Raw genomic sequence first — 12,439 nt, forward strand, 5'->3', positions numbered from 1 at the left:
GTGGACGGCGCGGTACCTACTGCTTTTATTTTGTAATATTAACGCTTTATGTAATTTCAGTTAACTGTATTTGTTGGACTCTTTGTAAGCTTTGTCCATAAAATCGTAAAATTTTCAGTGAAAATAAAGCACGTACTATTCTATTCTGTACAAGCGTTTTTGCTGCTTGGGTTAAACATTTTTAGCACTATCCCATATCAGTCGTGAAAAAGGGCCCCCCCTCGACAAACATTGATACGAGGCCCCTGTGCCCCTGAGTTGATTCCTGAAAAATAGTATTACTATTTGCTATTAATGTCTATCTGGTGTAATCCTTTAATCTGATGTAAAACCTTTTTAAAATAATACCTCGACTTTTAAGATTAACAAGTATGCTAATCTTTTTTAACCGATATGTTAATCTTTTAAGTCAATTGTCTTTTAAATGCGTTTTTGGCAGGCAAAAGACGAATCCGACGGCTGCAATTGCAAAGCCTCTTACTCTTGGTCCGCCGGTTAACAATCCAATTGAACTTGTCAGTAAGTCAAGAGTGACACAGTGGTCTTTTGTCACCGCAAATATCTAATAACTTTAGGAAATCTGCGCCTCCCAGCTGGTGCAGGATGATTGACATGTCAAAGTCGATATTGAATTAAAAATTAATCTTGCTTTTGTAACGACAATTTTTCGTCGTCTTTTCTTATTTCGGCAACTTTTTGATATTGCTGGCTGTTGACTAAAAAGAAGGCAAATCCGGTCGGAGTCACAAACAAAATGGTTTTTGTTGAAAAAGATTGGGGGTTTATTTTAAACTTTAGATTTACAGAAAAAATCAAAAAATCGCTGAAAAATATGGTTTTAGAAAGTTTTTAGAAACAAAATATCTTCTTCTTCTTAATTTTTCTTTGTATAGATATGACTATCTCTTTTTTTAATGTGGCTCCAGTAGGGTTCTCGTTTCACCGTTTTCGTGGTCTTCTCACTGATCGTCTTCCTATTGGGGAACCGTCTATCGCTGTACTTACTACTATGTTGTCATTTGGCTTATGTAGTCATTCCATGCACATAATCCTGATAGCTACTGACCTAGAAGAACTGCAAACCATGCTTTCAGAACTACATACCAAATCTTTTAAAATATAACTGAAAATGAATTTAAACAAGACAAAAGTCATGCACTTCGAAGAAACCGTGACAATAATAAACGACAAAGTTATAGAAAAAGGTGAAGAATATACAGGGTGTTTCAAAAAGGTATGTCATAAATTAAATCACGCATTCCGGGGACAAAAATAAATTGATTGAATATAACTTACCTTAGTACAAAAGTGTACACAAAATAAGTTACAGCCCTTTGAAGTTACAGAATGAAAATCGATTTTTTTTCATATATCGAAATCTTTTAGAGATTTTTCATTAAAAATGGACATGTGGCATTCTTATGGCACCAACATCTTAAAAAAAATTAAAAGAAATTTGTGCACCCCATAAAAATTTTATGGGGGTTTTGCTCCCTTAAACCCCCCCAAACTTTTGTGTACGTTCCAATTAAATTCATGTTTTAGCACCATTAGTTAAACACAATGTTTATAAAACTATTTTGCCTCATAGTACTTTTTCGATAAGCCAGTGTTTATCGAGATATTTTGAATATTTGTCGAATCCACCACATATTTTTGTATATGGTTAAGTATGTACCTATGATATACCTATTAATAATCAGAAAATTTATTTATAATTTACATTTTTAGGTATATTTTAAAGAAGAAGCCAAATCTCGATAAAAGGTGACTTATCAAAATAAGACTAAGAGGCAAGAAAGTTTTAAAAACACTGTGTTTACCTCCACAATAATAGTTTAATTGGAACGTACACGAACATTTGGGGGGTTTAAAGGAACAAAACCCCCATAGAATTTTTATGTAAACATATTAAAAAAGAACCCGCATCTCGATAAAAATTGGCTTATCGAAAAAATACTAGGAGGCAAAAAAGTTTTAAAAACGTTGTGTTTAACTAATGGTACCACAATAATGAATTAATTGGAACGTACACAAAAGTTTGGGGGGGGGGGGGGTTGAGGGAACAAAACCCCCATAAAATGTTTATGGGGTAAACAAATTTCACTATAATTTTGTTTTAAGATGTTCCTGCCGTAAGAATCATACATGTCCATTTTCGATAAAAAATATCCAATAGTTTTCGATATATTGAAAACAATTGATTTTCATTTTGTAACTTCAAAGGGCTGTAACTTTTTTGTGTACACTTTTGTACTAAGGTAAGTTGGATTCAATCAATTCATTTTTGTCCCCGGAATGCGTGATTCAATTTATGACATACCTTTTTGAAACACCCTGTATATACTTAGGACAAAAAATAATACTTAATAGAGAAATTCAAACCGAAGAAATAAAAAGAAGAATAAAATTAGCATGGGCAGCATTCGGCAAACTGAACTATATACTCAGAAATCAGCAAATTCAACTACATCTTAGATCTAAAGTTTTCGATTCATGCATTATTCCGATATTAATATATGGGACACAAACATGGACAATTACAAAAAAGAATATGAACATACTCATCAGAGTCACTCAACACGCGATGGAAAGAGCAATGCTAGACATATCACTTAAGGACAGGAAAACAAACACATGGATAAGACAGAAAACCAAAGTCACCGATGTGGTACAAAAATCATTAAAATTGAAATGGGAATACGCTGGACATGTAGCTAGGAGCGATCTAAATAAATGGCTCAGAACAATTCTAACCTGGAGACCATACTAACACAAAAGACCCAGAGGCAGACCTCCTATGAGATGGACAGATGATCTGAAACGGACTGCAGGGAAAAATTGGCTACAAGTAGCGTACATTAAAAAACAATGAAAAGGAAGACTTGAAGAGGCTTATGTTCAGATGTGGACGTGAATGGGTAGACGAAGAAGAAGAAGTCATTTCATTCTACTTTTCTGTTTCTTACCCAGTTATTAATAAAATAAGAAAATCTACGGTTTCGTTTTGATTTAAATCTGTCTCCCTCCATCCTCCGATAGTACTATTTCTAGCTCTTCCTGTTGTCAAGGAGGATCTGAGGAAGACAAATTTACACCAACGCGACTGTATTTTCTCGATATAAATTAAAACTATTTATATCGCAGTATGGTTAGAACGCCCTCTAACGGGGAATAAGTGAAATGAATTTCGACTCGATTCAAATTCTCTGTTTAACCCAGGTATGAAAATGCCAAAAGAAACCGTTAGAAAAATATTCCAATTTACGGTTCAGAGAACCCTTATGAAACGAGTCTGTGTACTCTAATACAGAGTATGGCATTAGTAATCGAGTCGAAATTCATTTCACTTATTCCCCGTTACAGGGCGTTCTAACCATATTGCGATATAAAAAGTTTTAATTTATATCGAGAAACTACGGTCGTGTTGGTGTAAATTTCTCTTCCTCAGAGCCTCCTTGACAACAGGCAAACCTAGAAATAGTACTATCGGAGGATGGAGAGAGACAGATTTAAATCAAAACGAAACCGTAGATTTTCTTATTTTACTAATGCCATACTCTGTATTAGAGTACACAGACTCGTTTCATACAGGTTCTTTGAACCGTAAATTGGAATATTTTCCTAACGGTTCCTTTTGGTATTTTCATACCTGGGTTAAATAGAGAACTTGAATCGAGTCGAAATTCATTTCACTTATTCCCCGTTAGAGGGCGTTCTAACCATACTGCGATATAAATAGTTTTAATTTATATCGAGAAAATACAGTCGTGTTGGTGTAAATTTGTCTTCCTCAGATCCTCCTTGACATCAGGAAGACCTAGAAATAGTACTATCGGAGGATGGAGGGAGACAGATTTAAATCAAAACGAAACCGTAGATTTTCTTATTTTACTAATGCCATACTCTGTATTAGAGTACACAGACTCGTTCCATACAGGTTCTCTGAACCGTAAATTGGAATATTTTCCTAACGGTGCTTTTTGGTATTGTCATACCTGGGTTAAATAGAGAACTTGAATCAAGTCTAAATTCATTTCCAGTTATTAATGTTCTCCACCTTGCATCTCCGTCGTATATCTGTACTTCTAGCTCTGTCCAATAGTATCTTACTATCGATTTTTCGAAGGGTTTTCATCTCCGATGTTTCGAGCAAGCTTTTTGTTCTCTCGGTGTCAGGTTGTGTTTCTATCGCGTATGTCATTGTGTTTGCTATATTCACTTGATCTTCCACTTCTATTTCGAGCTTTCCGTAGCTAGATAGCGTAATGTCTAGATATTTAATCCAATTTACATTGGATTTACCTACTGTTATAACCATGTATTTTGTATTTTTTGGGAAAATTAACATGTTAAATTTTTTTTCGGTAGATGTTTTCGATCTTTCTTATTATTCCTAGAATAATTAATTAGAAACAAAAATGAAATTTCAAATATTGAATGGGTTGCATATGTGAGTCCATATTAAATGTAGTAATGAAACACAGACTTACTCACAATCATTTAATTATACTTTGACGACCAGTTTCGATCTCTACATTATACAGATCATCTTCAGGTCGGCGTTACAAGTAGTTAAATGCTACAATAAAGAAAACCAGAGTTAGAACATTATCTGGTTGCACAAGTGTTAACAGAAAGCCAAATTCGAAAAAAATTTTTGCAATAAAGGTTTTCAACTGTTGACATTTCAGAATATTGATACCTACAAATGCACACCTATGAGTTAAAATGCTCATAAGCATATATGAGCAAATGGGTGCATGTAGTTTGTGAGTATGTGTTGAAATTTAAATTTAATAATTATACATACAAATGCACACCTATGAGTTAAAATGCTCATGCAAATGGGTGCATGTAGTTTGTGAGTATGTGTTGAAATTTAAATTTAATAATTTAAATTTCAACACATACTCACAAACTACATGCACTTATTTGCTCATATATGCTTATGAGCATTTTAACTCATAGGTGTGCATTTGTAGGTATCAATATTCTGAAATGTCAACAGTTGAAAACCTTTATTGCAAAAAAAATTTTCGAATTTGGCTTTCTTTTAACACTTGTGCAACCAGATAATGTTCTAACTCTGGTTTTCTTTATTGTAGCATTTAACTACTTGTAACGCCGACCTGAAGATGATCTGTATAATGTAGAGATCGAAACCGGTCGTCAAAGTATAATTAAATGATTGTGAGTAAGTCTGTGTTTCATTACTACATTTAAAAATGAAATTAATTATTCGTACGGAAAATATGTATTATACTTATATGCTATTATAATGCCAACTTGAAGAAAGCAATGCTCTTTGCACCTGGTTTGGTAATAAAAGCTTTGAACGGGAAGATGACTAAATATAAAGTAATCGAAAAAATGGAGGTCTATAAAACTTCCATAACCCATAAAACTTCAACTGCTTATGACACATTATAACTTTTTAATTGCTGTTGTAAATCATAAGATATATTAGGTTCATAAAAAAATTGTGTCAAAATATATTTAACCGTTATGCACCATTTAAATATTTTCGGTATGTAAATTGAAACAATAAACTTTGTGATGATCCAAAACTAAAGATTTTATAACACAAGGCAGCGCCAGGAATTTGAACCAGGAATGTACTGTACTTAAGTATTTTTTTTGTCTCCTTCATTTGTCCAGTAAACCTCTTACTTGTTATTTGCTATTTGTTTGAACAGCTATATTTTTTATTCTACTTGATTGCGTTAAATATTTTTAGCTACTTTTTGTTGTTGTTTTTTCCTACATTCGTAAATCTAATAAATTACCTCCCCATTATACTTAATTTTGTTCAGAAATTGGAGGAAATGAACCACCAAAGAGAAAAAGGTCAATTCCTAATAAAGGATTAAGGCAATTAAAAAAATTCAAAAACCACAAATTGTCGGCATCAGGTGGCTTTCTTTCCGAATTTCTAAAATACGAAACACAAATATTGACAAATAGTATATGTATGCTGAATTTCAACACAAACTATTTATATTATACAACCAGGAGAATATCTAAAAGTAAAAGGTGGCGAAGCTGGAAGAAGAAAAAAAATAAGAACTAGAAATAACACTAGAAATCAGCAGTAAGTTTTAGGAGTTGGAATAAAATACATACTTAAATGAAAATAGGTACTTAACATAAAAGGAACTTTTACTGAAGTAGCGGAGAAATCTATCGGAAGAAAGAAGAAATCAAAAAAGAAAAAATTGAAAACGGAAAGAATGTGTATCAAACGGTCAAAATTAAAATACCTCCACCAAACCTAAAAAAAATTAGAAAAACACAAAAAGACGATAAAGCTCCTGGTGTATCAATCCATAAAAAAGAAAACACTGATTCGTGTATCAACTATGGAGGAGTTTGACTAATCAACTAATAAAATAATATACAGTGATGAGCGCGCTTATAACCGGCAAAATAAGTCACAATATGGAAAACATGATGAGCACGCATTTAAATATTTAAATACATTTTTCTACAACCGTGTATGCCATATATACAAAATGCAATTTTTAGCACTCCATACGAGCGTTAAAAATGCTACTTTAAAGTGAAACAGTAGCGATCAACAGGTAGCGAAAACGCGTTCCAAGATTGGGGCTGTCATTTTGAATATTTTTTCGAGATATTTGGCACACGTATTCGTAATATAATAAAGAATGGCGGTACAGAGCCCAATTTCAAAAATATATTATTATGTAGAAATTACTCTGTAATTAAATACAATATTAAAAAAAACGAGCCCGTACCGCCATTAAGAAGAACAAAAAAATACACTTTCTTCAGATAAACTTTTTTATCCTATGCCTAGATTTTGTGTCATTTTGGAACTACTAATGAAATAAAAAATTTTAGTAGTTCCAAAATGACACAAAATCTAGGCATCGGATAAAAAAGTTTATTTGAAGAATGTATTTTTTTGTTCTTCTTAATGGCGGTACAGGCTCGTTTTTTTAATATTGTATTTAATTACAGAGTAATTTCCACATAATAATATATTTTTCAAATTGGGCTCTGTACCGCCATTCTTTATTTTATTACGAATACGTGTGCCAAATATCTCGAAAAAATATTCAAAATTACAGCCGCAATCTTGGAACGAGTTTTTGCTACCTGTTGATCGCTACTGTTTCCTCTTAAGGCACTAGTGCTTTAAAATATTTCTAAGGCACTGCAGTTCGTATTGACCGTATACGCTGTGAGCTCGTACGTAGAGGGGATATTTATAAATTCGCGAGCGCAAGTAGTGGCAAGTCTGTAAACGTTTACCGGAAATTTGACATAAATGTCAAAGTGATTAATTTAAAATTAAAATTAAAAATATTAATTATAAAAAATATTAGTTGGTCAAAGCTGTGGTATATATTTTTACCTTAAATATTCTTACGTTTTAAATATTGAATTTACGTTTTTTTAATGTTCCGTAATATGTAATTATAAATTAATCTTAGCGCCATCTACATGATAATTGTGAAAGTATCCGAAGTAAGAAATTAATATTTCATCAATAGAACGTCAAAATGATGAGCAAAATCTTAAAAAAATATATTCCAATTTAATTACTTTTTAGCGTTGTAAATATTAAGCGATAACAATTAAATAATAAATTTAAAAATTACCAGTGAAAGTTGAATTAGTAATCCGCCAGGAGCGACACCAGCGAAGCTCAGAGCGTATAGGCAATTTTGATGTAATGTCAAAAAAAATATAAAACTAGAATGTCAGTCAAGTTAGAGTAAAAGTTTTTGTAGATATTGTCCTGTAATTATGTTTGTAGAAAAAATATTGTATGATATGCGTGTTAAAAGTACATTTTTAAGGCACTCATGTGAATTCCAGAACTCGCTATCGCTCATTCTGCAAACTTTCACATGCGTGCCTTAACCCTTAAACGCCCAACCTTTCTTAGGTTCCATGTACGCCCAAGGGTGGGTAAAAAATATTTACCTCGAAAATAGCTAATATATTTATTGAGAGTTGTTGGAAATGGATTAAACTTAAGAATCTTATTCTTAACCCATTAACCGCCAAGCAAAGAAATACTGCAATAATATGTAATATATTTGATTAACTAGAGTAAAATAAACTTAAACATTCGTAAAAAATTTTTTTTACACTTTGATAATGGCAGGTGTCACAACAACAAAATGGTTCGTTTTCGAACCTTTGGCGGAAATGAGATATAAAAATTGAAATACACAATTTTATTTGTTGTGAAAAGTCTTAAAACATTTAGAGTGTAAATGGACCTGGAAGTTTTCATAAACAAAAATAATATGGTTAGAACATTGCCTACACCTTCTTCAGCTTCTTTGTCAAAAACGAAGTCGAACGGCCCTCTATCCTTTTCAGAAATTATTTTAGATATTTCAAGTTTACATTTTCCAATCCTGTATCTTGCACTGTGCCAGTTGCATAAATTCGACAAATCGACATATTGTCTACTGTCTACAACAACACAAACTCCCTTATGGAGCCCCCTCCCCCACCCTAGATTATAACAAAACTGAATACCAGAATACCCGTCTTTCTAAAGGTACGTATCCACTATGTTCGTAATATTGGACCACCGAGGCACTGCCGCACGGTCGTTGGCGCACTGTTGCACGGTCCGGGAGCGCCAACCATCCACTATGTTCACGAACCTCTTGCACTCCGCGCTCCCTGCAACTGCTCCAATCGATACAGTATGCGTTCCTCTACATATAAACCGACACCAATTGGAACGCCGAGGCGGAGCGCACATTGTTGCACGGTCCGGGAGTGCCTACCATTCACTATGTTTACAAACCTCATGCGCTCCGCGCTCCCTGCAACTGCTCCCATCTACATGCATGCGCTCCTCTACATATAAACCGTCACCTATTGGACCGTTGAGGCGGAGCGCACACTGTTGCATGGTCCGAGAGCGCCAACCATCCACTATGTTCACGAACTTCTTGCGCTCCGCGCTCCCTGCAACTGCTCCAATCGATACGGTATGTATCCCTTACATATAAACCGCCCCAGATTGGAGCGCCGAGGCAGATTGCACACAATTGCACAGCCCGGGAGCGCCAAACGTGTCCACTATGTGGAGCAGTTGCAGGAGCTCAGAGTGCAAGCATAGTGGATACGTGTTTTTACACATAATAAAGAAATATCCCAACAAATTACTGCCTGTGCATCATCTTGAACTTATACCTGATCAGACAGGATTATATGTCGACTTCCGCCAATGGTTCGTTATCGAACCATTATTTTCAAACACGGGATTTGATGACTCAGAAATTATTTTTTTTGTATTTTTATAACAATTGGTGTACAAATAGGTTAAAAAAATAAGGTTTTAATTTATTTGACCACAAAAGTGTTATGCCGATAAAATTACTACAGTAAAAATAAAGTTGCGTCGAAGGATTGAAAATGTCGGACATTTAGAAAATATTTTTGTGATGAAAGCATGAGTTTCTAAATTAAACAAAATTCAATTTAGTTACACTTATATCTTCTGGTTGCTTAAAAAATACAAAGATTTAAAAAAAATTAACGAATTGCCAAAAAGAAATTCTACAAAAAAATGGTGCGTTTTCGCACCTTTGGCGCTAAATGGGTTAATAAACACAGCATCTTCTAAAATATTAATATCAACAATTTACAAACCTTACAACAAAATTACAAGGTACATCAAAATTAACATACCAGTAAAAGCCAGTAATTCAGATTTGTCGATTTTTTCCACATTCTTCTTTTAGCCTCCTCATTGGCGGATAATTATGTCGATAATTATATGGATTATGTTCCTACCAACGAAAAATTATCTAGAAACCTTTAGTAACAAGTTTTACCAAGGGTGTACTTTTTATGCCCACCCATATTTAACTCAAGATATTACTTTTATTTTCAAAAATATCGGTAGAGCCAATTTAACACTCGATAAAAGTCTGTCTTTTTATTAATAAATAATTTTTGGAAAATTTTTTAAACACTTAATAAATATGTCACAAGGGAATACGCATTAGGTGGACATTTTTTACCCACCCTTGGGCTTTTATTAAGGGTTAAGAGGAAACAGTATCGATCAACAGGTAGCGAAAACGTGTTCCAAGATTGCGGCTGTAAGTTTGAATATTTTTTCGAGATATTTGGCACACGTATTCGTAATATAATAAATAATGGCGGTACAGAGCCCAATTTGAAAAATATATTAATATGTGGAAATTACTCTGTAACTAAACACAATATTAAAAAAACGAGCCTGTACCGCCATTAAGAAGAACAAAAAAAAATACACTTTCTTCAAATAACCTTTTTTATCCGATGCTTAGATTTTGTGTCATTTTGGAACTACTAATGAAATAAAAAATTTTAGTAGTTCCAAAATGACACAAAATCTAGGCATCGGATAAAAAAGTTTATTTGAAGAAAGTGTATTTTTTTGGCGGTAGAGGCTCGTTTTTTTAATATTGTAGTTAGTTACAGAGTAATTTCCACATATTAATATATTTTTCAAACTCGGCTCTGTACCGTTATTCTTTATTAAATTACGAATACCTACGTGTGCCAAATATCTCGAAAAAATATTCAAAATTACAGCCGCAATCTTAACAGCACATAATATTTAAATGTTTGCATCAAGTATAGTCAATTTAGACAGTTTAATTAAAATTAAGCTAACACTTAAGCTATTAGCCTAATGAAACCAAATTTGCTAACAGAAAATAGGTTTCGAAATTCTCGTACTTTTACCGAGAACTATAGAGCAAAATTATTATAAACAAGAGAAATAGCAAAAAAGACTTTCATAAACTTTCAACTTTGTGTAACTATCTGTATATAATATCTGTGGGACTATATTTTCTCAAGGCATATGATCTAAATGCCTTTCCTTTTTAGGCAAATACATTTTGCTTTTATTTAACAACTAAGCAAACAATAAATTACATGAATCACACTGCCTATCAAGTTCCTTCAGGGCATATCTTATTTCCTGTGAATCAACGGCTAACATCAACAAAGAATAATATATTATGTAAAGGTGGTGTTGGCCTAAGGGGAGTGACCTTTCAACTGGTAATTTGCAACACTAACAAAAATAACAAGTTTTAAATAATAGTGGAATATGAAAATCTAGACGACATACATAAGAAAATAATTAGGGATTTAAATATTAAATTTATATGGGTGTAGCGACAGTTGATTGTAATGACAATTACCTTTTTACAAAAATATTTGACTTTTCGTTATCAACTCCGGAAATCGTTTTCAAAAAGTAATATTAAATCATCCGCCATTAAGTTGGTATAACCGCTAAGTTGTTGTTGACTATATTTTAACAAAAAATCAAAAATTTGAGGTTTGATGGAATTGCCTATGGTGCTGTAGGCAACAGCCATGGTATGGCTGAAAAGGTATGAGATGAGGGTGGATGTTTAATGCTCTATGATACATCACATTTTGATTATTCTGTGTATTTATGCATTATTTCTATGTGTTTTGCGATTCTGTGTTTGGGAGTGTTCGTAAATTGTTAGTTTTTAATGCATAAATTGTAAATTTTGTTTGTGTACTGTTTGTTGCATATGTATATGTTTGGAATAAACGTACTTGTTCAAAGATGTCGAGATATATCTGTAGACATATACTGTTGTTTTATTGACTTCCAAAAGGCATTCGATCGTGTTAAGCACTCTATATTGATCAAAGCTCTAAAAGACATTGGCTTGGACGGCAGAGATTTTCGAATAATTGCAAATTTATATTGGAATCAAACAACATCAGTTTTAGTAGATGGTGTGGAATCACAGGCTCTTTATATTAAAAGAGGAGTACGGCAGGGATGCCTCTTGTCACCCCTGCTTTTCAAGGTTTACTCCGAAAGAATTCTCAGAAACGCACTTTCTGAAAAACAAGAAGGAATACTTATGAACGGTGAAGTCATCAATAATTTGCGATATGCGGACGATACAGTAGTAGCTTCTACTCAAAAGATCTGCAAACACTACTTGATAGTGTCGTTGAGAGTTGTAGGGAGGCAAGTCTGGATCTGAACATACGGAAAAAATACTCGAAATAAGTAAACAACAGCATACAAAACCGTCTATATATGTAAATAATACCAAACTTGAGCAAGTTGATAAAATCGTTTACCTTGGACAGCAATTAAATTGTAACGCAGAAAGTCACGGTGAAATTAGATCTAGGATAGAGCAGGCTAGCCGCTTTTAGAAGGATGTCCAAGGTGTTATGTAACAGAGACCTAAAATTGGCATTTAGGATCCGCCTACTTCGCTGCTACGTGTTCTCGGTCTTACTTTACGGTGTCGAGTCCTGGACTGTGAATAAAATCGATCTAAATCGCCTTGAGGCTTTCGAAATGTGGTGCCATAGAAAAATTTTAAAAGTTTCTTGGGTGGAGAAGATTCGAAACTCCACAATACTAGAACGT

This window comes from Diabrotica virgifera, chromosome 2 (genome assembly GCF_917563875.1).
Source record: "Diabrotica virgifera virgifera chromosome 2, PGI_DIABVI_V3a".
Classification (NCBI taxonomy): domain Eukaryota; kingdom Metazoa; phylum Arthropoda; class Insecta; order Coleoptera; family Chrysomelidae; genus Diabrotica; species Diabrotica virgifera.